The sequence below is a fragment of the Sabethes cyaneus genome, chromosome 1 (genome assembly GCF_943734655.1).
Source record: "Sabethes cyaneus chromosome 1, idSabCyanKW18_F2, whole genome shotgun sequence".
NCBI classification, from domain to species: Eukaryota; Metazoa; Arthropoda; class Insecta; order Diptera; family Culicidae; genus Sabethes; species Sabethes cyaneus.
This window is the reverse complement of record NC_071353.1, coordinates 66,582,823-66,598,350: the sequence shown is the minus strand read 5'-3', so window position 1 is coordinate 66,598,350 and position 15,528 is coordinate 66,582,823. Positions and strand designations below refer to the sequence as shown.

Genomic DNA, 15,528 nt, shown 5'->3' with positions numbered 1-15,528 from the left:
ACCAAACTTCATTCTCAATAAAGTACCGTTAATATCTGTAGCATCCTGAAAGTTCAAAATGCAGCTTTAAAGTTCAACATGCAACTTGAAAGTAGCTAAAAGTTTGGAGAATGGTGTCTGAAGAAGGTTAATAAGCTTTCTTTCTATGGATCTTTAGCTTGCTAAGCAGCTTTACCTGTAATTAACCGAACTTCGACGTTGCCTTGAGTTCGCTGCATAGAGCGCTAAGCAGCTTCTAAAGAAACTTTGTCAAAAATTTATAAAATAGCTCTTTAAATTATACTCTTCTATTTTGTACCTTCGCCTTCTCCTAACATCTGTAAAGTCGGTTCATACGATTTAGATGAACCGTATAAAAAATTTTAACTACCACCTACCGCTGCTGGATTTGAACCCGAGCATTCCGCGTTGCAAGCCTATCCTGATGCATTGCGCCATCTCTGACGCCGCTAGTGACATGAATTTTGGCGATGAGTTATTCTTGAGTGTAGGTTCGTTTCGGGGCTGTGATAAATGAGAAATTAGCACATCGAGTGAAATAGATGCAAATCGCATATTCTAGCAACGGAGCAGTGGTATGCATCTATTTCACCGAAAGGGAGTACTCGAGTTCAAATCTCCGAGGTTAGGTTGGTGGTGTGTGGTAAGTTACAATAAATACAATACAATAAACCCTGTTAGTTACAATAAACTCTGGGCCCCCTTAAAAAGAAATATCAAATTTCACTGGGCGCCCATTAAATAGTTTTTAAATAATTTTATGTATCCTCTCTATGTTTTCCTCAGCTTAAATTAATTTCTTTGTTTAGTGTGTTGTCCAGTTCTTTTCTAAGCTGAGGTTTCTGTAAGTGTCCGATACCAGGGGGCTCTCTGTGTGAGCTTTTTGGTAACGGGGGTGAGCGAAAGGTTAATTAGAAAAAAAATTAATTAATAAATAAAAACCAGTCGATTCTTTCATTAAATAAACTAATAATTGATACTTGGTTATCACTATAAACCGAAATTATTAAATGCCTTATTGTCATGAATCTACAAAACAGGAAGAAATGGGAAAATTCACCCAATCTTTTTTATTATTGGAGTTTCTTTTTGAGCTGAACAGTGTTCTATATAGCGACTTAATTAAACTTTTTGCGAACTTTCTAGTTCTGTTAGAAGTTGGTTTGTATTCGCTTCCAAGTTTAATCATCAAATGCGAACTTGAAAGTACGGTTAATTACTTAAAAATTCAGCTGAATAGAGTTTTATTCATGATCATTTCGGTAGCTGATTTAGCCAAAAAATCCCCTTTTATTGGAACTTTCGGTTACTTGGGAATCGCATGCAAAATCGCTGTAATCCGTCCAATTTTTGTAATGCATGCGTTACAATAGTTGAATAAGCTACTTTCAAGCAAAAATGTTTGTTGGATCCGCAAAAAATTGTAAAGTTTAGTAGTATTTCAACATCCGCTCTTTGGGTTACGTTTCAACTCTCGTGGATCCTATAATTCTTGTTGGCATAAGTAGCATGGATTGGCATAAATGGTAAATGAATTTTCCGTCGGCATTAACTAAAATAAAGGAGTCTTTTTTAATTGCAACGATCTGTTAAGTTAACTATTGGTTTAGTGTTAGCTTATTGCTATACTATGTTTATGAAGCAAATTTTTGTATTATCGAATGATAAATTTTCGATGTTTCATTATTTTCGGAAGGACATGATAGATGTTTCCTCTTTCGGTGGAAAAGGTAACGAAAATCATTCCTACCTATATTTGAGCCTGTAATAAATTCATTGAAGTAGTATAATGAGAGAACTAGCAGACAGATTCTATCTCTTGCATTATGACGTCAATATATTAGCTTACAGGTAAAATTGGCTAGTAAAAGAATAGATCCTCTTTGTGTACCAGGTTAGCGATATGAACCAGCGACAAGCGATGTACCATTTCACCAGCTTTATCGATTTTACTTGCAGCATAGATTGAATGGCTTCCACAAAGTCCTCCCTCATTTATGTATTGGCATTCAGTAGTTCATCATCAGCATCGCTGATTCCGGGAAATAGAGCACGACAAGCGTGCAAAAACGGTCTTGAAATGAATAATTTTATCAAGATGATTTTATTCACGATACATAATTTATATTCAATGATTTGAACGCTAAGTTTTAAGCTTTCTTGTTAGACCATTCTAATCGTATATCCAGTTATTAAAAAAAATAAAATTAAACAGATAGGTGTACAAAGATGATATTGACAATAACTCGAAAGTAGTCTTTTGTAGTATGAATACAAATTAACAAATATTTTAAGTAAAACACTATCCAATGGTTATTGTTTATGGCAGATTGTGTCGCATTTTTTGATTGATCGTGATGTTTATCATAAATGTTTGATAATTGATTTCTAGAATCCAACTTTTGAAAAAATAGATTGTTACTCTGTGATAGTAATACCTAGTAAAACCTAGTAAAAGTAACTTGTTGATATAAAGTAACAAGTTATGGGAATAAAAATTTAAAAATAGCACTATCAAACCATACTTTAGAACTCTAAAATATTTAAATAAATCGAAGCTAAATACTGCAGTATGAAGAAAATTCTGTCCTACGCCTAAGCAGATACCAACAGAAGTATGTCGCAGTAAGCAGATACCAACAGAAGTGCATGCAATGGGGGCAACAGCAAGGATTTAAATTATTTCACTCTACATTATGACAGGTAGTTTATTTGACTCGACCTAAGCTCAAAATCGAAAGGAAACGAAATCATTTTGTGTGCCTTTAAGCAACAAAGCAAGTTGGTTGGGGAGAATATTTCGGATCTGCTTTAGGCTAGCATCAGCTCGACATGCAATTTGCGTGCCCGCTTTTCCAGGTGTGCTTATTTATATGAAACAAGTGCTTTCTGCTGCTGATGAGAACGAAAATGAGCTCCAATTAGGCATTCCACAACGGTAGCCCACTTGGTCTAAGTAAAATATCTTGTTACCGTGCTACGTGATAGACATTTCGAAGCAACTTGTTTGATTCGAGTCTAACACTCGGCGCAAAAAGACATCACCGGTTACCGGTGGCGTAGCTAGTAATTGGTACCTTGGGTGTGAGCGAGCTATTTTTGTGTTCATGTTGCTTTTATTGTGCGAATATGCGAATATACCTATTTATTTTGAAATATATCTAGTACCTATACCCAATTTTCTGTTGCATTCTCGTACTCTATGTATGCGATAAACGTTGTTTTTAGACAGAAATTTTATTTGTGCATTTCAAGATCCAGCCACCCGATCCTGATATACATGCCTTCAAACTTTTTAAGAAGTTATCCATAATAGCCGCAAGTTTCATATTTGTTTGTACCCAAATCTTTAAAAGAGATGATTTTAGATGTTCTAGTGATTTATGCGGGGTTTTGTAGGTACTGCAATATGGACCATGCCAAACTCTATTGGGAGGAAATTTTCTTTCGTCAAAATGCTCAGAAAAAGGCGGTCGCAAAGACTAATAATTTTTTTTGTTAAATGAGCCGACACCTATTTCTGCTGAACAAGCCAGTCGTTCCCGTGCTGTTCCCGTTAGTCGGGCCAGTGCTGGTTTACTGGTTTCCCGGTGTGAGTTATCATGGCGCAAACCATAACTGAAATACTTCTTTTCTTTGGTAGTAACAGAAAGTAACTGCCAAATTTTTCGGTGGTTGTGGTTGTGATTTTTTTCCGGTTGTGATAGTAAAAACTTTTTCGTCGCTAAACAGCACTGATAGGTTTTTCGCAAGAGACCAGCTCTCGAGAGCCGTAGCATTTATTTTAGGCGCATTTGTAGAGTCTGAACTGTTTATTGTATCACTCGCAGTACATATCGCTATATTCAGACTCTTCGTAATCACTGTCACTGTTTTTTCGGGCGTAACAGCTCCGTTTGACTTAATTTTGCAGGAATTTGAAATTACAACCGTACCAAACTCGCTGCCTGTAACAGTGACGGCCAAACGATGACCCTGCGAAGTGATTCGTGCGACCCGCAGACTGATCTGAAGGATGTTGGAGGGAAATTATAGGTTACCTGAGGGGGAGCTTAGTTTAGTCGTGGGTCTTTGAGCATGTTGTGGGACATAACAGTTCTGGGACATAATAGATAACGCTCCATATTTTACATTTTGTTATGAACAGTGACGGTTAGAAGTCATTGTAGGCCGCCGCATTGAAAGGAGCGTTTAATTGGGCCCACAGCTTGTCTACATCTGATTTTATTTTTGATATTATTTTTACCGCCTGTTAGTCTTATCTAATCAGATGAGATTTTTCTATACTTTCTCTGAAATGTGAACAATATTTGTGTAGTCTTTATCAAAGATCTTACACTGTCGTCTCTTTATCAAATGTCTTGGTTTTGTTGAAGTTACATCGCTGAAGAATCAATATAACTAAATTTATGCTAAATGTGATAAACTGGCTAAATGTACTAAATGTGATAAACTGAGCAATTGTAGCATGACTTGAATCCTATTTACGCAATCGAAAGATTGCTGTAAAGTTGGGTTAATCTCATCTGGCTGGTTCAGTAGCAATTCTGGGTCCTCAAGGCAGTATACTAGGACCATTACTGTTTTCGTTGTTCATTAATGATGTTACCAAACTACTACCACCTGGCACACGGTTATTGTACGCAGATGATACTAAGATCTTCAGAACGAGACTGATCTCGTTGTCTTCTTCTTGTGTGTTGTGTGTTGTTTAAGCGCATCAATCAAAAGAAAACAAAAGTTCCAATACTTTGTTTAGTTTTCAAGCAAAAGATCAAGTTTCAAATTCCGTAATTATTAAAATGTGATTTTAAACAAGCGGCGTTTCATTCCGTTGAACAATTAATCGACAATCATGTTTGAAACTCGGCTGAGAGGGTTTAATATGATCGCAGCAGTAACTCCGCAGTCGTCCTGTACTCTAACCAGCTGGTTGCGAAGTCTGTTGAATAAAAACAGAAGGTCAAGTTCCGAAAGCGAAATGAAGCACTAAGGCTTTTGCAATATTTAGAATGCAAAAAACCCGATTCGGTTTGTCTTTCGCGTTATCGAGAAAAAAGTTGACCAAACCACGTGATTTTAGTCATGACCTTGAAATGCGGTCAGGCATATATTAATATTTTTTTGAAACAATGGTTCTACAATTGATGAAGCGACAGTAATGAAGAAGGATTTTTTGGGAATGGAGGGGAAGAGTGCCCTTCCCCCCTCCATTTGAAGTTTGTATTTGAAATTTTGAAGTTTGAATATTTGAAGTTAAAAAATATGGTGCAAAAGGTATTATACTTTTACTACAGAAAACTACTGCTTGAATAAAAAAAAGCCTTGGGCTTAAACTGCCATTAGACATTACCCATCGTACCTTGAAGCCACTTGAGGCACTGCTTAAATATAAATAAATACCAAAATCGTGTTTATGATACCTATTACCAACGTGCGCTTCATCGTCCGCGCAGTTAGCTTCGAAGTACGATACTGGTCTAGCAAACCAGTCGACGTATGTTCGAATATTAATTGCCCGGTGCTGCTAGAGTCAGTAGCCCTCGTAATTGTTCTGCACTGTAATAATCAGCTGCGAAGTTTGTCGATAAAGAAGGGTAATGTCTTAAAAGACGGTTTCATCCAAGGCTTTGCTTTGTTTTGCTCTTCAGCGGTAAGCGGTAATGCGAAATTTTAATTTTCTTTTCGAGAACTAACGACCAATTTTATTCAATCATTCTATTTATTTAATTTCGTCAAGAAACAGTAAACTACATACAATATTACTTAATATTATACACTGAATGCTTAGATATAGGTACACTTCATCTTTCTGAAATATTTCTTTTGGTTCTTAATAATTTGATTGGTAATTTTTTTGCCAAATAAAACAGTGCAACTTGTAAATACGAAAATTGATGGACAAGACACAAACACGTGTCGCTCTTACGGTGGCACGGAAGCAAGAAAATGTGCAACTTCTAAAATTTGCGTATATTTTGTTTGTTTGAATATAGTCACATTAACAGCTTGAGTCATTCGTGACTTCTGCGGGATAGGGAATTGAACCCGGATCGTCGGCGTGAGAGGCGTGGATGCTAACCACTTCACCGGGATTGACCCTAATTTGCGTAAATGTTTGAAGATTTGAATGAAACTTCTTCTAAATTTTCCGAACATCGAAAGCTCAAAACCCCACGGCTACACCCGTGGCCGACAGTGACTAAATACAACGCTTGCTTGATGACGCAGAGAAGTAGAGGGTGTTTTGCAACACGACTCGACGCGTACCATTATCATATTGCTTGTCCGTTGATATTCGAGCTTATCGCCCAGGATGGTGATGGTAAAAACCCCAATCTTGTCTGCGCTAGCCAGAGCGCAGAATAAAATTTACCACTTGGTATCAGATGAACAGGAGCACACTCAAGCTTAATGAATTCACCTTTCTCGTGCGACCCGCATTTTTTGCGCTTCGTACAGCTACAGCACATTTGCCCAGACTGAACTGGAAAATTCAAGGATTTTCATTATTTGCTAAGACTTCGGAGGAGTTCTTTTTCTTTGCCGTGGTGGAGGATAGAGTATTCTCTGACATTTTTTGCCACCTTCCGGTGGGCTGAACACGTTCGGTAAATGAGTCCCGGCAAACTTTGCGGTGTTTGAAGCCACCGGCAAGAAACAACGGGTGGATTATTATATGACCGTGACCGCCGCAGGTTGGTAATGGTGGAGGATTTCTCCTCCACGTAATCCAAGTGACGACGGGATGAGCATTGTAGCGGATGTAAGAAGGTGAAAAGTTTTCTGTTTAATTAACAGTATTAAAAACGTTCCTCCTGGCATCAGTTCGACTTTTCTGATAATGAAACCTTTCTCGGGAAGGACATGCCTGCAGGTATCGATGGAATATTTCTAAATTTTGATCAAAATATCGTAAGCTTTAGGGATGATTGACTGAAACTTTGTTATAATGCAAATCTGATAATGATTAGTATCAAAATTTATTCGGTATTTAAAGTGATACTCGGAACCATGAGATAAACCGTGTTTGTTTGCCAACTTCCACACGGTAGTGAAAATTTCCATCGATCTTCATAGATTTGACGCAGAATTGCTTGGTAGATATAATCGTTTATTACCGCCTATATTTATGTAGCTATATTCTATGAAAAAAGCACTATCTAAAATCCGATTTTATTCAAATATTATGTACTTGTTGCTATTTGGAAAATATTGGACCCATATCTATTTTACTTGGCGCTTAGTTTTGATAGGCAAGCCATTTTATACTGCCCAAAACGAATATTGCTGGAGAAAAAAACTCCAAGCTCGAACAAATTCCCAGTCTTATTCCCGCTCTATTTGTCACGGTCCATTGTATAAATTAGATCTACCAAATTTTTTTAGAACATTTAAATCTTAACTACTAATATAATGTTTATACTGGACACTATCACTTATTGTTCTTACAAAATAAAAATGAGCATAAGAATGCAACTGAGACCGAACGAGTGAATGAATCTAGTGTCGCGATGCATGCTACCAGTCGTCAGCATAAATTAAACTGGAACAGTGCTAAACTAATAAAACCAGTGAGGAAGTCATCACATTTGAACGCTTGGGAGTCGCTGCGTATCACCACAGCTGAGCAATGTTTGATGAATGAAGACGATGCTCCGATAGTACCGTCGCTCCTTCATCTAACAAAGTGTAAGTTGTAACTATTCTCTTATCAAAATCAGTTCGACCTAGCCCCGATGAGCCAAGTTCAGTATATACATTAGTTCTAACGCTGCATGAAGATACGAAAGTGAAAATTCAAATCTTAAAAATTAAATAACGGGTGACAACTAAAATTTTGGAATTTTTTCGAGGCCCCTGTACTTAACAACAAACGAGCTCAGAGAGAAATGAGAGTATGTAGGTGTTAGCTCTCTCACTCCTCTTTTTGTCAATATTTTTTGTTTTGTTTATGCTTGCCCAGTTTTGCTTAAAGTGGCGTCGAAACAAGAAGCATTTCGGGAGCGCGTTATACACTTCTACGAACTGCTATAGAAATCTCGGCAAAAAGTACAACATTTAAAAACCGAATATATTGCGACTGCCACTGTTTACCATATCCTAAGACGTCCAACAACTATTAGCAAGCAATGCAGTGGAAGACCAGCCAAAATTATGGATGCAGAAGGACGTTCTCTTTCTCGCGCCTTCAACAACAAGCCCTCTGGTTTAGCTATCAATTAAAATGTGCACCAGCCGAATGTTTGAAGAATATTTTAATCCCGTTTCCCAAAAAAGATCATGCAGATGGACAATACGTGTTTTGGCCGGATAGAACCGCATTACGCTAAAAAAGCACAATCGTTCCTGAATACCCATTCGATCCCATTTGTATCTAAAAACCACGACCCGACAAATCTGTCTCAGTGCGCCCAATCGAAGACTTCTTCGGGATTTTGAGTTCCTTGGTGTATAAAAATAACAGGACAAATATTGGTGTATAAAAATAACGAAATGCAAACAGTTGATTGGTAGAATCAATAGATGCATTCGCAGAGTTGATATGACGGTCGTACAACGCTCCTGTTCCGACATCACACGGAAGCTTCGCCGAACAGCCGATTGCGGACCGTTTTCAAATATACAGTTTTTTTCAACAATGCACAATTTATCTTTAATTTCTTTAAATTAGATCTTCCTCATGTAGCTTTGTCTTTTTCTGAGAAATAAATTCCAAAATTTTAGTTGTCACCCGTTATTATTGGCAATAATGAGCCAGCCAGACTATGATAGAATAGTGTCGTCTTTGCTTGAGAAATCGCAGAGAAAATGACTCGAGAAAAAAACAGAACAACAAAAGCGAGAAAGCACTTAAAAATCAATAGTTTTCTTGATTGGAGTTGAAGATTTTCCCTTAAATTGGTATAGAACAAACCAAAGTTTCGAAAACAACTTTTCGTGACGCTCACGTTTTTAGATTTTTCAAAATGACAGCCTATCTTCTCGTATGGTATTGTCCTACGTCGAGTTTCAAGGTTAGAAAATTGTATATTTACTTGTGTAGAATCGAGTGAATATTTAACTTAAAGTTCTTCAGTGATGTTACCAAGTTTATTAACTTTTTATCTCTTTGTTTCTTTTCAGCTGAGCGTTTTTATTTGATTGTATGTGCTTCTAACTGGTAAGTCGAAAGTGTGAAATTCTTGAAATTCTATTCTATTTCTACTCTAGGTATTGTTAACGTAGCCATTCTTGAGCCGGCTAATAAAACCTTATATCGCAGCCTAACTGGATTCGATCCAGTTGAGCGCAGTAGTGCACTTCATTCGAAGTACATCACTGGGACAAATGCTATTAGTCTAAACATCGCTTCTGATAGTAGTGCGTTATCTTGACAATATAGCTATAATAAAACGGGGGATACAGCAATCCCCCCAATAAGGACGCTAATAGGCACCGCGTTAATGGAAACCGTTGGAGTCTACGTAGCATATGGGAATTGACTTAATTGGTTCCAACATGGAATAACTCGTGATCTTAACCGTATAGAACGTTGATGTCTTCGACAATTGTAGTATTTCGGAATTATCTCACTACATGGTGCTAGCGTATACGTAATATTTTTGTATAGGCTGTATCTTGCGCTGCTGACTATCTAGAATCTAGAAAGTTGCGATCTTCGGGAAGGTTGCTCAAATAACTGCCACCCTCAAGATGGCATGAAAAATAGCCCAGAACTGACTCACTACGTGGTGCTAGTGTAGATGTAATTTGCTTAAACAGGCTGTATCTTACGCTGCTGACTATCTAGAAATTTGCGGACTTCGGGAAGGTTACTCAAATGACTATCACCTTCAAGATGGCATGGGAAATAGCGCGGAACTAACTCACTACGTGGCACTAGTGTATATGTGATATCCTTAGACAGGCTGTATCTTACGCTGCTGACTATCTAGAGCAGCGGTTCCCAACCTTTTTTCGGTTCGCGTACCCCCTGACGGATTTCCCTATACTATTCTGAAGCGAACTAAAGTTTTGGCGTACCCCTGGGGGTTCGCGAACCCCCATTTGGGAACCGCTGATCTAGAGCAAGCACCGCCTAGCCGAGATTCGAACATACGACAACTGGCTTGTTAGACCAGCATCGTACCTCGAAGTTAGCTGGTGTCCACGCATTTAAATCTTTATTGATTTCAAAGCAGCATACGATACAGTTGATCGAGACCAGCTGAGGCAGATAATAAAAGTACACGGGTTTCTGAATGAACCAGTGGTGGCCAAATCGCGGCCGGCGGGTTACATGCGGCCCTTCGAGATCATTCGTGCAATCCGCGGACTGATTTGAGGGATGGTGGACTTATGAGTAATTTTTTTGATGACACAGGGTCACTCAGGGGGTGATTCCTGAAAAATGATTTTTGCTGCCGCATATTTTACATTTTGTTATGCGAAGAATTGGCGAGGGCGATCTGACTTGGCCCGCACCATGCTTATGCCTGGGCACCATAAACTGACGCAACTGAACAGAGTTACATTAATGTCCTAGATGAGTTCGTGTATTTGGGATCGATGGTGACCACGGAAAACAAGATGATCCGGCTAGTAACAAGATCCAGCGGCGCATTCAAGCGGGAAGTCTGGCATACAGATTGAAAATTCCTTGGGTGGAACTCGAGCTGTCGTCACCCAAAAACATATTAGATAACAGACCACGTTATTTCCGCTTCTCATTGACAAACGACCAAAAACGTTTAGGCTTGTCTTTCATTTATTATTCGCAGTACGTAACGACCACACAGAGATCGCTTATATTATTTGAAACTATTTAGACTTTGTGGTCCAAAAGTTTTGTTTATTGATTGAGTGCCAGTGTTTGCAGTATTGTCCTGGACGATTTTGTTCCAAACGGCGAAGATGATTATTAAACCATGGAGGTGACACTCAGGGCTGCGAATTTTCAATTTCAATATCAAAATTTCGATGAAAATGAATTAAACTGTTAGTCAAAACCGGCACCATAGCACACCAATCAAAAAAGAAAATAACGTGCTGTACACACTTAAAAAAAGCACTGAATTCGGTAGAATGTTACCGAAATCTAAACACCTGAACGTTAGATAAAAATTTTTATTGCACCAAACATTACTAAAGGTCCGTAAACGTCGATATGCATTATCGAAATTTTTACCGAACGTTTAGCTGTTTAGATTTTGGTAATTTTTACCGAACTGTTTAAGTGCGTACCCGAGTGAAGATTTTTTTCAGATCAATCCGTCAAAATTATTTTTGCAGTGACGAGTTCATTCACTAGGTTCTATCACATATTGAATGGTGCTGTCAATATCAATATCACTAAGACGCTGATGATAGTGAATGCCTGAAATTGATAAGTGAAATATTATCATTTTCAATGGTATTATCTAAGTCAATTATATAATCATATAATAATTCTTCATCATTTAATATTAGTCATTCATGATATTGGCAGCATCTCAATGATATTGATATTTCAATTTCAACAGGATCTAAATGATATTGATATTGATATAATGATATTGGTATACAATAATCACTGCTCAATATACACAGACAAACAGACATAACACTTGGAAGAAAAATCAACAAAAATTATCGTACCACATATTTTGCCTGAACACTAGCACCATCTATGATCGACATTCCCAAATATCAAATAGCAACAGGAGTATCCCTCGAACTAGCAAGTATTTTCTATGGGGCCCCCTTGTTTTGTCAAAAAGCGCCACTTGGGCCAAAACTGAGACATTGCCAACTAAATCCAAATTTAAGCTGACGGTTTAATCGGTGCGAAGAATGGAAAACGAGTGTTATGTCTGTTGGTCTGTGATATATAGGAATGACAGCTATGTTCATACGGCTTTGTGTGTAAGTGAAACAGATGTAAGAAGTCGAGAGGGAATAAATATAAATGAGAGCGAATAAGCTTTCTGTCCAACGTAATCCATCCATCCAATACATTGAGGTTAAAAAGTATTCGGCGTTGGAATTTTCAATCGAAAAATTGCAAATTGGGATGAATCTCGGGCAAAGTTACATGAGAGTGTTCGTGAAATACTACACTGTTTCGTTAACATCCGATGCATGGTACATTGGTGGTCAATAAACGGATGAAAAAGATTTTCAAAGTCAGCACGCATGAAATAAAGTGTGTGGTCATCATACAGTTTACTAAATTGTATTGGAACCGAGCATCGTAGACGCGTAACGAACGGAGGATACAAAGAGTTATTCCAGTTCGACAAGCCAACATCTCCATCTGCAAAGCTCAGATCAAGTATGTGGTTTACACAGTTTCTCCTCGAATTCAACTGCTTCATGTGGAGCAACGCCATATTTTCAATTAGAGCATTACTGGTAGAAGTTGGATCCGTGGACTCCAGCACAGCAAATCCTGCAGCAGTCGCATGCCAACGTCGGTCCGGAAGATTTAAATCTCAGAAAAGCAAACGCACGTGGATGTTCAGCGCTTCGGAAACAATGATTTCTCGATGCATCGGGAGGAATGTAAACTACACCTAAGCGAACTCGCCTGATGCAGTCAATATTATTCCACAAATGTTCTAGGTCATTGTCAATTAGAGCCAGACGGGAAAAGAAATGAAATGAATTCTTAACAGCAATGAGAAAGCCACCTCCAAGTATTCTACCTGTCACTTCTGGATTTCGGTCCTTCCTGTATACAGTGTAGCCATGACCGAATAGCTGTACAGAATTAATCTAGTCATTCAGCATACGTTTAGTTGAAATGATTACGTCAACTCGTAGTCCAATACCGCAACAAAAAATCGTCAATTTTCGTTTGTAATCCTCTAGCATTATGCCAGTAAATGTTGAGGGATATCGGGTGTGTCCGGAGGCCTTCGGTATTTGTATTTGAACTTGGTCAGCGAAACCAACTGTGGTATTGGGCAGGTAATTGCTATCTCCCAGTATGCTAGACAATCGTCCGGTAACCTGAGTGCGGGATAAAGGGTCACACAGAGACAAAGTGTCAACATAGTTATACTTACTTTTGCAAGTATAATGAAATACCTCCTATCTACCAGCAACCACAGACCGAGACGACTGTGATGAGCGCCTGCTGCAGTGGGTACGACTGTGAATCCCTTGTGATTGACACTATAGCACTTAAAACATCTCAAGAAATCTGGACCGTCCATTCCATGACAGTTGTTCCAATTACACAATAGTTTACCTCTCTCCATTACATTTGTTTCTTTTAGTAGCCCCATAACACATTCGCAGGTTGAAATGTCTCATATCGGATAAAATAGAAAATAAACAATAAACAATAAACAAAAAGTGATTGTTTCCCTATCACTCCTGTACTAATGTTGTTAATTGTAAAGGATTACTATACACCATGCGCCTCTATGTTTTCATACGAACTTCAAGTTAACGTATAAGTTCCCCGGGCTATACCCATATGACCAGTGCAGAAAAATTGTCTAAATTTAGGTCTACACTATGGTGTAAAGTTTGCTTCAGATAGTATTGGAACAAAAACGATTGCGTCTATTTCAGTTATTTATTATTGAATTCAACATCTATTCTTACACAAAGCCCCCCCCCCCCCCCCCCGAGCCGTTGCTAAGTAAATTTTTTGACCTGTCATTTGCTTGAATTCAGCCTTGACATATAGGTTTGATCGTCCATCAGAAGACACCCGTCGAACTTGGTTAGCACCCGGTCGTATGGCTTTCGAGCACGGATTTTGGACACACTATTCTGTTTTATGGTTCGGTTTGGCTGTTTGCTAGCTCGATACGACTTGATTTCTTCCTGGAGTCGAATTCTCCTCACGGTACTATGGGCAGCACCGGATTTTCTAGTCAAATTACGGTCCGACAGATTGGGATTCCTCTTGACGGTCTTCAAAATCTTACCACGCAGTTTCCGGACGACAGTTTCACTCCGATGATTAGCTTGAGGCTTCTGAATCGTCGTCAATGTTTCTGGATGGTATTTCTGGACAATTTCAGTTGTTTCGCTAGCCTAGATGCAGACCACAATGGATTTTCCAAATAACTGTGCACAATTTTTTCCCTTCTTTCGGCTTCCATGTTGTTTGTTTACAAAATACCGTTGTTTTGCGGAATGTCAAAAATACATAGATGAAGCTAACAAAATGTCCGACATGTGGGCGTCAAGAACTTCCAAATCCGTCCACCAAGAGCGCCGCAATATGAACAAAAGTTTGATTTAATTCTAAATGAAGCAAGCTTTACGCTTGTGACCAATAGTGTTGTTGCCTTGTCAGTGAAAAATTGCACTAATTTCGTACAACATTGAGACAGTTTCAATACATCTATCAAATCTAAATGCATATGGCAGTTATTTGTTACATTTGTTATTTCGTTCTGTTCGGGTAATCTAGAATGTGACATTCTGTAGCGATATCTTGTTATTATGCCGCGCGTTGTTATTCTATTCACGAACTAAGAGGTTTTATTTGTGTCTCATTCATGTCATGTAAACATGGATAAATTGTGCTTGAAAGACCCAGTATCATTTTTCATTTTATTTGCCTGCTCATTCGAATTGGTCTACTAATTTGAACAATAAGGTTAATTCAAAATTATCAGTTATCCTTCTGTGCTAAAAAGCAATCTAAATACGATCAGACGCTCTAATAAAAAGCCTAATGATAAATTAAGTGTATTATATATTTCGAGTCATTTTAATTCACTCCTTGTACTCACGATAAGAAGGTGATAAAATGAGACTGAGCAGATGGCTAACAGTTCGTGGCTACCTGAGGCCAAATGCTTATGGTTTCCTGTACACCGCAGGAGCAGGAACAGAAGGAAGGCTTCTTCTGAACGACGGAAGCATACACTTTCACCGCAATGATTTTGTTGGTCCGGAGCCAACCACCAGCCAGTGACAGCAGAGGATGTGTCATTGTGTCGACACCCGGTACACAAGCTCTTCGTTGTTGGGATGGTGCAGAGATCCTTTGCGCGACGGTAACCCTTAAACCATAAATTACAGTTTGTTGTAACCAGGCCCTATGTCTTCGTGCTGATAGCAGAACGCCACTGCTACCATGGAAGGTCGAAACGAAAAGCAGAGCGGCAACCAGTAGCATTATCGCTATTAGCTACTAGGTTTCCTGCTGAACCGACTAGCCCGTAGCCTTTGCCCATGAAAAATATAATGTATCGTTTTTGGGTTGTAATTGATAATCAATTTTCATTTCAACCTATTTTAAAGAAAAATATATAATCATGAATAGTATTTTATAGAAACTGCAATTAAAAGCCACCATTGTAAGTAATCTACCAGCAATTAGTGATAGTAAACAAACTTAATGCTATACTTATCAGTAACGAATGCTACCATTCTAGAGCTGCTAAATTACAGCAAAGAAGTTTGCACCTGACATATCATACTAAGTATGTGTCATAATTGATACGAAAATTGTTTCAGAATAAATGAACTGCATATTTTTGTTTTGTTTTTTTGTTTTTACTTCTCTGCTCTGCTCTGTATGATTTCACCTGA

At 38.4% G+C, this 15,528-nt stretch overlaps 1 protein-coding gene across 3 annotated transcripts in view; it reads left to right on the top strand.

Moving 5' to 3' along the window:
* The window catches only part of LOC128732850 (cadherin-87A), a 473,132-nt gene that overhangs the window by 265,256 nt on the left and 192,348 nt on the right, over positions 1-15,528 (top strand). For all 3 annotated transcript variants that reach the window (XM_053826265.1, XM_053826266.1, XM_053826264.1), the window contains one exon: positions 9,127-9,163. The gene's annotated coding sequence lies outside the window, so the exon portion shown is untranslated. The remainder of the gene's footprint in view (positions 1-9,126; positions 9,164-15,528) is intronic.